Source organism: Dipteris shenzhenensis, chromosome 31, assembly GCF_047967505.1.
Source record: "Dipteris shenzhenensis isolate YYH24624 ecotype China chromosome 31, Dip_SZ_1.0, whole genome shotgun sequence".
In the NCBI taxonomy this organism is placed as follows: Eukaryota; Viridiplantae; Streptophyta; class Polypodiopsida; order Gleicheniales; family Dipteridaceae; genus Dipteris; species Dipteris shenzhenensis.
Window position 1 is genome coordinate 44,113,237 of NC_141626.1, and position 13,802 is coordinate 44,127,038.

Here is a 13,802-nt window from a genome sequence, read left to right on the forward strand (position 1 = left end):
GAACATTGAGGTTGCTTGGTTAGTGGCTTGGTTAGTGGGTGGCTAATATTAATGAGGTTAGTGGGTGGCTAACATTGGGGGAAATTTCCCCCCAAAACTCTCCCTCCCAAACTCCTCACCGCTCGACTGTGGAGGAGCTCCTCAATCCCCTCACCCTTCAGTCCCCATTCCTGCACTGAGAGTATCCCAGGAATCGTATGGGTGGTCTAGCATGCAGTAACACTCACCATCTACATGCGTAGCAGAAACAACGTCCATCAGAGGAGATTAGGGAGGCATCAAGCTAGAAGAGGAGAGGGAGGCTGCAAGACTCCGTATTCGACGTGCTGAACGATATCGTAAGAAAGCTTTCGTTGCTTTTTATTTCGTAGACAAAGAAATTAAAAAGCAAAACAAACCATGCACGCGTTACTTTACGGGATCACCTCGGAATAGCTAGCCTCAAGCGTAGCTCATTACGGGACCTCAGAATAAAACGAAGGCAAGAAGATATAGTTTGTCTAAAAGCATCATTATAGCAGTAGTCTGTCCTATAACGGGAGCAGGTGCTAGCACTCCTTTGTTTTTCCAGTTCTTCGAGGAACCGTGGGTGCTCTTCAAATGTCTCGCTGATATCTACGATCAGGTCGTAATTTTTGAGCCCGGCAAATTGCAACTCGCCGATCTACCACAGCTTAAAATCGTTAAATTCCGAGAATCGTTACTCTAGTTTGCAAATTGTGAAAAAGAAAGAGCTTCACGATTAAGTTGCCATTGAAAAAATTCAAAGAATGTGCTCTATTGATCAGAAATGCCCGAGATGTAGATATAAATGTCACCACAACGTTGCATGGCTACTACGCTACTTAGTTCTTCTTGGCGAAGGAGGCTTCGAGTTGCGCCACAGTCGACTGCGGAACAGCGAAAGCTTCTGTCAACACAGCGCTTGAAATTCCTGACCCGAACAAGGTCCCCGAAAGAGACACCAAGCCGGGGCCTGCACTGCTAAAGGACGTGAGCGCATAGGCCATCTGGTTGGAGCTCGGGTTTAACTGGAAATGTGCCAGGCCCTTGGGGAAGACGAAGAGGTCTCCCTTCTGCATTGTCTGATTGAAGAGCTTGTTGGTGGTGTCCAAGAGGCCAACTTGGAGACTGCCTTGGATCACGTAGAGCAGCTCGGTGCCCCGGGGGTGAGTGTGGGGGGGATTCAGGGAGCCCGGCTGAAACTCTAGGAAGGCCGTGGAAATTCCCAGGCCGAGCAGGGAAGGCGTCCACAAAGGCCTTGATGGGCTTGAAGGTGCCAGCAGGAGCGTTGGCCCCTTCGCGGAAGCCCGTGAAGGTGAAGAAGTTGCCATTGAGGGTGCTTGCATTGGCGCCTGCGGGGACTGAGAAGTCGGTGAGGAGCTCAGGGTCGCTGGCACTCACGCGAAGCAGCTCAAGCAAAGATAAGGAGCAATCTGTACGTGGATATGGAGGTGGTAGCGGTGGCCATTGATCTTTGACACTTGTCAAGAAAGCCTGCATGCATGTCAATGTAACAGACAACCATCAGTCAGAAGGATAAACAAATGCGCATGGTTCTAGCTCTCTAATCTCACACAAAAAGTGTTCATCTGTCTTCTAAACGATCAAGTTGCATACCTAAGTTGTGGGTACCCTGCAAGCAGCGTGACGTTGATCAAGTCCGGAGCTTCAAACGATCAAACTGAGGTAACTGTGGGTTGCGCATATTTGGAGCTTTGAGCAAGTAGCGGGTAATCGAATGACGAGCAAGAAGCTGGGCACTGCTGATGGACATATGTCCCTAGAAAATGGCGCCATGGGAGTACCAGCGGTTGCGAGTTTCTTCAAGGTCGTAAAGCCACGAATCGAGGGAAGAAGTGGATGTTGGTAATGTTTGCTGTAGACCTCGTCATCGAAATGATTTTGGTCGTTTGCCCTTTGAATAGTTGAGCAGAAAACGCAAGCTTATACGGAGAGGTTCCAAGATTATTTAGCAGATAGACTAGAGCTGCAAGCACCTAGCGGTCAAGTGTGGTGTGTAGAATGAGAGAGAGATGCCAAAAGGAAACTGCGTATCATGGGTGGGTGGAAGCAATTTGCGAGTGACTTAGGTCTTCAGAGCGGGGATTTGGTGGTTTTCCAATTGGTGTCCAAAGGGCCCTTTCAAGTGCAGCTGTACGAGGGCGTTTCTAAAACTCTTAGTTCCAAGAAAAAACACTAGAGCGAGAGCTTAAGTTCAGAGAGGAGTTAACCACAAAGGATGGCTTTGTTCTGAAAGCATGCGCAAGCGGTGAATCAGTCCAACTGCCCAAGAGTAGAGATTTAATCATACAATCAGAAACTTAAGAGAAACCATGGACGAGAGAAACGATTGAACAGTAGAGAGAATAGAGAAGAGCTATTGTAAACTTGATTGGAATAGCATGGCACTTGATTACATGGATGATTAAAATAGAAAAATAAATAACATGATCTTAAGATTATAAAGCCTTGATTTGGCTACGGTCTTCCTTACACTATCAATTAGATGATTATTTTTAGGTGAAGATGTGAATTCTTATTTGGATATAAGCTATGAAGGTTTCTTGGTTAAAGCTATTGGGAATATTCTAAGTTTTGTCTCATCCTTGGATCCTCATTCCATCTCAATAGTTGCTTCATTTGTTGCATGAATCTCATAGGACCTCGGTTTCCTTGTACTACGTACGTGAACTTGGAATTCAAATCGATCGACGGTATTTTCCAGGTTGGTTGCTCTGAATTTTTCTTTTGTATTGCGAGACTTGTAATGTAATATGTGCACCTTTCACATGCCTTGTATTATATGCACGTTTTCCTTTTCTATTGTGGTTAATATGAAAAAGCTATTGGGAAGAGTCTAAGTTTTGTCTCATTCTGGCCGTCATCCTCTCTCAAGAGTTGCTTCATTTTGTTGCATGAATCTCATAGGACCTCAGTTTTCTTGTACTATGCACGTGAGCTTGGAATTCAAATCGATCGTCGGCAGTATTTTTCAGGTTGGTTGCTTTGATTAAAATTTTATGTATTGCAAGGCTTGTAATTAACATGTATTACAAGGCCTTTTGTAGTGCTTCTGTTCATAAGATACTTTTAGAAGACCTAGCGAGTAGCTTTTAAATTGCAATGATGAATGTGGAAGAAATAGATGATCATATTGTGCGTAATCTTTCTCATTTCTAATTTTTTACGCATGCGTTTGGTTATATGATTGTGGGAGTAGACAAAATAGTGATATCCTTATGCACTTATGCTATGCTTATGTGATGACTCTTATGTTATGATATGCACTTACCTTTGTATGCTTATACTATGCAATTATGCTATGCTTATGTTATGTAGTTATCTCTTGATTCTTATGTTATGCTATACAATAACCTTTCCTATGCTTATTCTTATGCACTTATGCTATGCTTATGTAATGACTCTTAGTTATGATATGCACTTATCTTTCTATGCTTATATTATGCAATTATCCTATGCTTATGTTATGTACTTATCTCATGCTATGCTTATGGTATGCACATATGTTATGTTATGCTTTACTATGCACTTATGCTATGCTATGCGCTTATCTATGGCCCCATGTATGGGAGATCAGCAACCACAAACGACAAAATCTCACGCGTATAGTCCCTCTTTAACCATGGAGTCATTGCTTGGATAATTCTATGCACCTTATGCTATAAGCTTTGCTTATGCTATGCTATTCTTATGTGTTGGTCCCTATGATACATACTAAAGGAGTCTTTTAATTTCTATACTTAGTCTTCTGAACTTATGCTATGCTTATGTGATAACTCTTATGTTATGATATGCACTTTCCTTCCTACACTTATATTATGCAATCATGCTATGCTTATGTTATGTACTTATCTCATGCTATGCTTATGGTATGCACATATGTTATGTTATTCTATGCTATGGTATGCTCTTATTTATGGCCCGATGTATGGGAGCTTAGCAACCAGAAGCGACAAAATCTCACGGGTATAGTCCCTCTTTATCCATGGAGTCATTGCTCCACCAGTCCACTCTTGCATGGTTTTTGCAATGGCTTACCTACGGTTTTACCATGGGTGAGGTTGTTTTGATGATATCTGTTGGAAGGCCGTCTATGCGACTGGCATACTAGCCCCTACTCAGGACCCTACTGTGTGTATTTAATTTACATGTTCCCCCCCCTCTTTTAGGTTGCTTATTTTTTAATTTCTAGCGATAAGTAGTCTTTAAATTGCGATACTAAAGGTAGAAGAAAAAGACGATCATATTGTGCACATTCTTTCTCATTTAAATTCATTTTAGCAAGCATTTGATTGCATGATTGTGGTATTAGATGACATAGTGTGATATCCATAATATTTAGTGAAAATTTTGAGAAAGTATAGTACTTTAGAGTGATTTTTTTCATTACCTTCATGATGTAGATATTTACACACATCAATGTCTTTTTCATTTAGCTCTTCAACATAAACAACTCTGCAATGGTAATAATACCTTGGGATATACATGTTTTTTTTTCTCCTTGACGTAGATATGCTTAAAATTAAAATTAAGAGACCCTTTTATATGGCTCAATAGACAATAATATTGGGGTATATATTAATTGTACTATATCAATGTTGTCCCTATTGTATTACCTATGTTTCAAATGTGTGTGCTATGCTTATCTTATGCTATGTGTGTGTGTTTATCTTCCTATGCATATGCTATAGACTTATGTTCTGTTATCATATGCTATCATATTCTACGCACCTTATACTATAAGCTTTGCTTATGCTATGCTATTCCTATGTGTTGGTCCCTATGATACATACTAAAGGAATCTGTTAATTTCTATACTTATTCTTCTGAACTTAAGCTATGCGTATGTGATAACTCTTATCTTATCATAGGCACTTTCCTTCCTATGTTTATCTCATGCTATGCTTATGGTATGCACATATGTTATGTTATTCTATGTTATGTGTGTGTGTTTATCTTCCTATACATATGCTATGGACTTATGTTCTATTATCATATTATGCTATCCTATTCTATGCACCTTATACTATAAGCTTTGCTTATGCTATGCTATTCTTATGTGTTGGTCCTTATGATACATACTAAAGGAGTCTTTTAATTTCTATACTTATTCTTCTGAACTTAAGCTATGCTTATGTGATAACTCTCTTATGTTATCATATGCACTTTCCTTCCTATGCTTATATTATATGCAATCATGCTATGCTTATGGTATGTACTTATCTCATGCTATGCTTACGGTATGCACATATGTTATGTTATTCTATGCTATGGTATGCTCTTATTTATGGCCGGATGTATGGGAGCTTAGCAACCAAAAGTGACAAAATCTCATGGGCATAGTCCCTCTTTATCCATGGAGTCATTGCTCCAGTCCACTCTTGCATGGTTTTTGCAGTGGCTTACCTACGGTTTTACCATGGGTGAGGTTGTTTTGATGATATCTGTTGGGAGGCTGTCTATGCGACTGGCATACTAGCCCCTACTCAGGAACCTACTGTGTGTATTCAATTTACCTGTTCCCCCCCCTCTTTTAGATTGCTTATTTTTTAATTTCTAGCGATAAATAGTCTTTAAATTGTGATACTAAAGGTAGAAGCAAAAGACGATCATATTGTGCACATTCTTTCTCATTTTAATTCATTTGAGTAAGCATTTGATTGCATGATTGTCGTATTAGATGACATAGTGTTATATCCATGATATTGAGTGAAAATTTTGAGAAAGTATAGTACTTTAGAGTGATTTTTTTCATTACCTTCATGATGTAGATATTTACACACATCAATGTCCAGCTTTTTCATTTAGCTCTTCAACATAAACAACTCTGCAATGGTAATAATACCTTGGGATATACTTTTTTCTCCTTGACGTAGATATGCTTAAAATTAAAATTAAGAGACCCTTGTATATGGCTCAATAGACAATAATATTGGGGTATATATTAATTGTACTATATCAATGTTGTCCCTACTATATTACCCATGTTTCAAATGTGTGTGCTATGCTTATATTATGCTATGTGTGTGTGTTTATGTTCCTATGCATATGCTATAGACTTATGTTTTGTTATCGTATGCTATCATATTCTACGCACCTTATACTATAAGCTTTGCTTATGATATGCTATTCTTATGTGTTGGTCCCTATGATACATACTAAAGGAGTCTTTTAATTTCTATACTTATTCTTCTGAACTTAAGCTATGCGTATGTGATAACTCTTATCTTATCATAGGCACTTTCCTTCCTATGTTTATCTCATGCTTTGCTTATGGTATGCACATATGTTATGTTATTCTATGTTATGTGTGTGTGTTTATCTTCCTATACATATGCTATAGACTTATGTTCTATTATCGTATGCTATCCTATTCTACGCACCTTATACTCTAAGCTTTGCTCATGCTATGCTATTCGTATGTGTTGGTCCCTATGATACATACTAAAGGAGTCTTTTAATTTCTATACTTATTCTTCTGAACTTAAGCTATGCTTATGTGATAACTCTCTTATGTTATCATATGCACTTTCCTTCCTATGCTTATATTATATGCAATCATGCTATGCTTATGGTATGTACTTATCTCATGCTATGCTTACGGTATGCACATATGTTATGTTATTCTATGCTATGATATGCTCTTATTGATGGCCTGATGTATGGGAGCTCAATAACCAGAAGTGACAAAATCTCACGGGTATAGTCCCTTTTTATCCATGGAGTTATTGCTCGGGTCCACTCTTGCATGGTTTGCAATGGCTTACCTACGGTCTTACCATGGGTGAGGTTGTTTTGATGATATCTATTGGGAGGCCATCTATGCGAATGGCAATATACTAGCCCCTACTCAGGACCCTACTGTGTGTATTTAATTTACATGTTCCCCCCCTCTTTTAGATTGCTTATTTTTTAATTTCTAGCGATAAGTAGTCTTTAAATTGTGATACTAAAGGTAGAAGAAAAACATGTCCATATTGTGCACATTCTTTCTCATTTAAATTCATTTTAGCAAGCATTTGATTGCATGATTGTGGTATTAGATGACATAGTGTGATATGCATGATATTTAGTGAAAATTTTAAGAAAGTATAGTACTTTAGAGTGATTTTTTTCATTACCTTCATGATGTAGATATTTACACACATCAATGTCCTTTTTCATTTAGCTCTTCCACATAAACAACTCTGCAACGGTAATAATACCTTGGGATATACATTTTTTTTCTCCTTGATGTAGATATGCTTAAAATTAAAATTATGAGACCCTTGTATATGGCTCAATAGACAATAATATTTGGGTATATATTAATTGTACTATATCAATGTTGTCCCTATTGTATTACCTATGTTTCAAATGTGTATGCGCTGCTTATATTATGCTATGTGTGTGTGTTTATCTTCCTACACATATGCTATACACTTATGGTATGTTATCGTATGCTATCATATTCTATGCACATAATGCTATAAGCTTTGCTTATGCTATGCTATTCTTATGTGTTGGTCCCTATGATACATACTAAAGGAGTCTTTTAATTTCTATACTTATTATTCTGAACTTAAGCTATGCTTATGTGTTAACTCTTTTGTTATGATATGCACTTTCCTTCCTATGCTTACATTATGCAATCATGCTATGCTTATGCTATATACTTATCTCATGCTATGCTTAGGATCAATAGACTATAATATTGGGGTAAATATTCATTGTAATATATTAATTTTGTCCCTATTGTATTACCTATGTTTCAAATGTGTGTGCTATGCTTATATTATGCTATGTGTGTGTGTTTATCTTCCTACACATATGCTATACACTTATGGTATGTTATCGTATGCTATCATATTCTACGCACCTAACCAATCATGGGACTTGAGGACACTAAGCTTATTGTCCCTTGTAAACTCCCCTCAGGGAACACATGTCCCATGGGTGTCCAAAAAGATGCAATGTGCACCTTGACCCTTACCTCCTCTACTTGGAAAGGATCCATGGTGCCTTTGGGAGAACAATTCATCGAGGATGCTCTTGGGTTACTGAATCACACTCCTGATTTGTAGAACCATGCTCTTGAGTTCTACGCACACACTCTTGGGGCCACAAGTGAGGCATCCTACCCATCTCGTGCAAGTCTTCTCGCACTTCCCTTGTGTCTTTGTCACCAACCAAGTGTGCCCAAATAGAAGCCCCCACATTCTTGAAGATATGCATGGGATCCAAGAGGTGATTGATTTGTAACTCGCCCCAATATGGAATCTCGTGAAAGATAGACAGCCAGTCCATACCAGGAGGAGGCTTCTCATGATTAACTCTCTAATCCCGAATCTCTCCCGAATCCAGTCACTTTCCTTCTTATGGACCGATGGTGGATCAAGTTGACCTTCACGTGCAGGATGATCAAGTGGAAGATATTGAGCATGACAGGTTCATAAACCATATTCCTCATATGTTTGAAGTGTTGCGCATTCAAACTAGGGCCACAAATAGAACAATCATGGTACCCTTATGTTTTAAGTCCTACATATATGCATGGACACATAGGTCATTAGACATGCATAGATCACACCACAATAGAAACATAAAGGTATCAATAGGCATGCAAAAAAATGTACCTGCGCACTCCGCAAATTCTAGATAGTCATACATGGTCCACATCAAAATTCCCCTGATGCACATGTCTATGGCTCGCCTCGGGGCTCTAGAAATATCAAAGACACGTATGCCCCTCCATAGGGTCTACACCTCCTCGATTAAGGGTACCATGTACACGTCCCTTGTACTTGTACTTCCCTGACACAAGTAGGGCAAGCATGAGGTGTCGCTTCTTTATTGTTAGCCATGGCAAGATATTGTAGTTTACCATGACTATGGGCAATGTCGACCAAGATGTGGAGCATAACCCAAAAGGGTTCACACCATCCATTGCAAGCTCGAGATGTAAATTGTGTGGCTCCCTCGCAAGGTATGGCCACATGTTGTCTATGTGCTTCCAAGAAACACAATCTGTTGGAACCTCAAAGTGTCATCAACAAACCGGTGTGTAGCATGCCACATCATCAGTTGCGCAATGAAGTTGCATCTGAACACGTGTTGTATTCTAGGGATGATGGGAAAATGTCTCAGGACCTTCACTTTGATCGTCTCCCCTAGTAAGTCCTATCTATAGCGCTATGCTCCGTACTCCAGGCAATTCACTAAATCACCGTACTCGTGATGAAACAAAATACAATCATTAGGGCAAGCATGGATGGTGTCATAATCCATCCCAACCATCGTCAACATCTTCTTTTTTGTCTCTAGAATTGGGAATGGTATTTGGGATAGGAAACATTGCCTCGAGCAACCTATTACAATTTGCATATCCAAGAAACTTGTGAATGAGATACTAACTAATTAAAACAATTAGGAATGAGATACTAATTAAAACAATTAGGAATGAGATACTAAGATCAAGGCTCCAAACCTCATCAAGGTTGAGACACTTGTGTCTGACCATCCATACTTTTCTTGCAAATTCAAGATCCAGAGGCAAAAGCTCGTAGTTTTGACATCCTTGCACCATCATACAATAGTGTTAATGCCAAATCTCGCATCACGGTCTCATGCTTAGACATCTCACCCCCATCTCCCATGATGCCTACAAAAAAATAATCCATCATGTTCTCCATACCCTCATCCTCCTTTAGAGGATAATCCTCAATATCACCTTGATCAAACTGTGGGGGTGTTGCACGTGTTCCCTTGCTGCTCTCCTCCTCTTGTATAATGTAATGATGCAAGGTTAGTGTGTGCAACAAGGACAAGCAATATGAACATCCATGAATCATTCAAATATCATTGGTTTACCAATGATGCACTAGCATGTCGACCAATATCCTCTTCTGGTGGTGCCTCTCCATACATCTCTGCAAGTGGCGCATGACAATATGGTGCTGATGACAAACCTCTCTCCTGCAATGTGTGCAAGGATAATGCAATCTCTCATGAAGCCACTCCAAACTCCTAGGAGGTGGTCCCCTATCTGATGAGCTGTCACTACTCATCGTTTCCACCTGCACACATCCACAACCATCCCCCCAAGTTAAGTCAAACACCCAAATCCCCCAAATTCCCTCCAACCTCCTAATCCCCTTTCTTTCACCAAACACCCTGGGGCCTAAATCCCCCCTTAATCCATTCAAACACCCACTCACCCCCCAAAATCTCCCATGCCCCCCAAGCCCCTCCAAAAACCCCAAACCTTAAATCCCAAGAAAACCCATGTTTCATTGGTATGGGAGTTGGTATATACTAACAACCATACTGACTTCCAAATCGACGCTCTACTTTTATATACCCACAGTCATACCGATGCCTGGTACCGATGAATTATGGGAACCAAAAACCCGTGTTGTTCGTCCCGTGATGCCCTTCATTGTTTTGTGCATTCTCCTCCCTCACTTTTGCTTTCAGCTTGCAATCGACCACAACCCTTGCCTCCTCACTCCTGCTGCCTCCCTCCCCCTCCCACCTCTCCATCCTCTCCTACATTGTCTCTCTGCACCTACAAGACTTAATGTAGGTCCCTCTCCATCTCAAGGTATGAATTCCTCTCTTTCCCTTCTATTTCAAGTTTGTTTGGTTTCTTTGTCTTTCTTTCTACCTCTCCTCTTGTTTCCCTTCCTCTACTTTCACTTTTCCTTCCTTTCTCTAAAGTTTCTCTCCTCCTTTCCTTTCCTTTTCTTTCTCTAAAGGAAGAAAAAGTACATGAAAAACAATCATGAAAGAGAAGAGTATGAAAGATCTACCTATTGTTTTCATGATGTCTTCTTGTTTGTAGGCTTCTCTTAGTCTCCTCAATCCATACCCTTTGGAATGTGGCTTCTCCAAACTCCTCCTTTCACTAATTAGTTTTTTGAAAATGGTATGTTTCCTCTCTTTTATAGGGCAATAAACATGAAACACCCCCTCTTCAGAGCGGATCATCTAGTACCAGGACACATCATTTCCAGGTAGTATGGTAATGCTGCACAGAATTCACAGCAGCAATCACAAAATATTAGTAGACCTGCAGTGCCCTCTAGTAGTGGTTCACATACTTCGCCATGGATAGGCAGATTGAGATCAGCAGCATCTCCTCAAAGCAATGCAGATAGTGATACACATGTATCACGAAAAGGAAAAGAGAAGGTAGATCAGCCCATGTTTGATGTGAATGCAGGTCACTATTATATGGATGGTGAATCTAGTGGCTCAGAACAGAGCATTGATGATGAGTTGGGTATTCCTTCTATTGTTACACCTAGAGTAAGGAAGACCAGGGATGTTTTGAGAGCACTCGGAAGTGAGCCTATTTTGCGCAAGTCTACCAGAGCTAGATATCTTGTGGATAGGCTGAAATATGATGGATTTACAGCCATTCACTATGCCTATATAGTCAAAGTGATACAGGAACCAGAACCCACTTCTTTTGAGCAAGCCATGGGAAAAGAAAAATGGGAGAAAGCCATGGATGAAGAAATGGATGCCTTGGAAGTAAATGCTACATGGGAATTGGTGCCTTTGCCTAAAGACAAGAATGCAATTGGCTGTAAGTGGGTTTATAAGGTAAAGCACAATGCAAATGGTTCTGTGAACAGATACAAGGCAAGATTAGTTGTCAAGGGGTATGCACAAACATATGGGATTGATTATGAAGAAACATTCAGTCCGGTTGCAAGGATGGCAACCATAAGAGTAGTCATTGCTATGGTTGCATCAAAGGGATGATCTTTACATCAGATGGATGTAAAGAATGCCTTCTTGCATGGTGATTTGCAAGAAGAGGTCTTTATGGAGCAGCCACTAGGTTATGTTCATGCTGTTCATCCTGAGTTTGTTTGCAGGTTGAAGAAAGCCTTGTATGGCTTGAAGCAAGCACCTAGATAAGATAGGACAGTATCTTGTCACTATTAGCTTTCAGATTTCCAAGGCAGATTTCTCACTTTATGTGAGAAAAACAGAGAAAGGTATTATGCTGCTTGTCATTTATGTTGATGATTTGATCATCACAGGTGATAGTGATGAAGATATCCTTCATGTGAAAATGCTATTAAAGCAGAAGTTTGAGATGAAGGATTTGGGAGAGCTGCCTTATTTCTTGGGGCATTGATGTGATTAGATCACCAAGTGGGATACAGCACTTGCAGAGGCAGTATGGATTAGACATGCTGTCTAAATATGGGATGACAGGCTGTAAGCCTATTTCAATTCCTTTGGAGCAGAATGTGAAGCTGAGTGCAGATGCAGGTGAGCTTCTAGAAGACCCTACTATGTACAGATGCATAGTAGGAAGTTTGATTTACATGACTATTACCAGGCCAGATTTGAGCTATGTTGTTGGATTGGTAAGTCAGTTTATGCAGGCTCCAAGGAAACTGCATTTGGATGCAGCTAAACGCATACTCAGGTATGTGAAGTCCACATTGCAGTATGGACTATTTTATGAGGCTGGGATTCAGATACAATTGCATGGATACACTGATGCTGATTGGGCTGGTAGTATTTCAGATAGACGATCTACCAGTGGATATGTGTTCTCTTTTAGAAGTGCTGCAGTCACTTGGAGCAGCAAGAAAGAGCCTATAGTTGCTTTGTCGAGCACAGAGGCTGAGTACAGGGGTGCAGCAATGGCTGCATGTGAGGTAGCTTGGTTGCATAAGCTACTTTATGATATGCATCAGTCTACAGATGGGCTAGTTGTCATTTATTGTGACAACATGAGCAGTATAAACTTGGCAAATAACCTAGTCTATCATGCTAGAACAAAGCACATTGAGGTGCATTATCACTATGTGCGGGAGAAGGTTTTACTAGGTCTTATTGATCTAGTTTATGTCAGCTCAAAGGATCAGGTAGTTGTCATATTCATGAAGGCATTGGGCACAGAAAAGCTGCGCAAGTTCAAAGACCTACTTGGTGTGTAGGAATTAGGATTGAGCTCGAGGGGGAGTGTTGAGATATCGAGCTCCACTCGTGATATGCCAGGGTGACTGTTGTGCATTTATGTCACTGACTTGTTAGCTGCAGATGTGGTTGGTACACTGCCCATGAATAATAGCTGGATGACAGCTATCCTTATCTACTCTAGTTCGTGGCTTAGTTAGTATGCCACCTTAGTTAGCTGAGTTTGGTTTGAGACCCACATATAGGGTTCTTCTATTTCTTTGTACTAGAGTTCTTTTGGCTTTCACAACTAAGAAGAGGAAAATTGTTTTCAGCCTCCACCTTTGTGTGTATTCCCCCATTGTGTAGGTGAGAAAGCCGCAAGTGAGACTCCTTCTCTCTCTCCCACTATCTTCACATCTTTCTCTCTTATTTCCTCTCTTTTTCCTCCCTCTTTTCCCCCTCTCATTTCCTCTTCCATCCTCTCTTTTCCCCTCTCTTTTCTTCTCCCTTTTCCTCTCTTCTCCCCTCTCTTATTTCCTCTCTTCTCCCCTACTCTTCTCCTCTCTTCTCTTATTTCCTCTCTTCTCCCCTCTCTTCTCTTTTTTCCTCTCTTTCTCCCCTCTCTTTTCCTCTTCCATCCTCTCTTTTCCTTCACTTATCTCTTCTCTTTTTCCCCCTCTTTCTCTTCTCTCTTTGCGTCTTCCATCCTCTCTTTTTGTAGTGTCACTATACTGCACAAGCTCTATGGGGTACACAAATGAATACATAGTGCATCATCTAGTGGAAACACAGAGAATAAGAAAAGAAGAAGATCACCATAACACTGCGTAAGATTTATATAACTCAGAGCAAGAGCTCATATATCTCTC

At 40.2% G+C, this 13,802-nt stretch overlaps 1 pseudogene; it reads right to left on the minus strand.

Moving 5' to 3' along the window:
- Positions 1-845: 845 nt before the first annotated feature.
- LOC147881499 (putative germin-like protein 9-2) lies at positions 846-1,800 on the minus strand (annotated as a pseudogene).
- Positions 1,801-13,802: the final 12,002 nt, after the last annotated feature.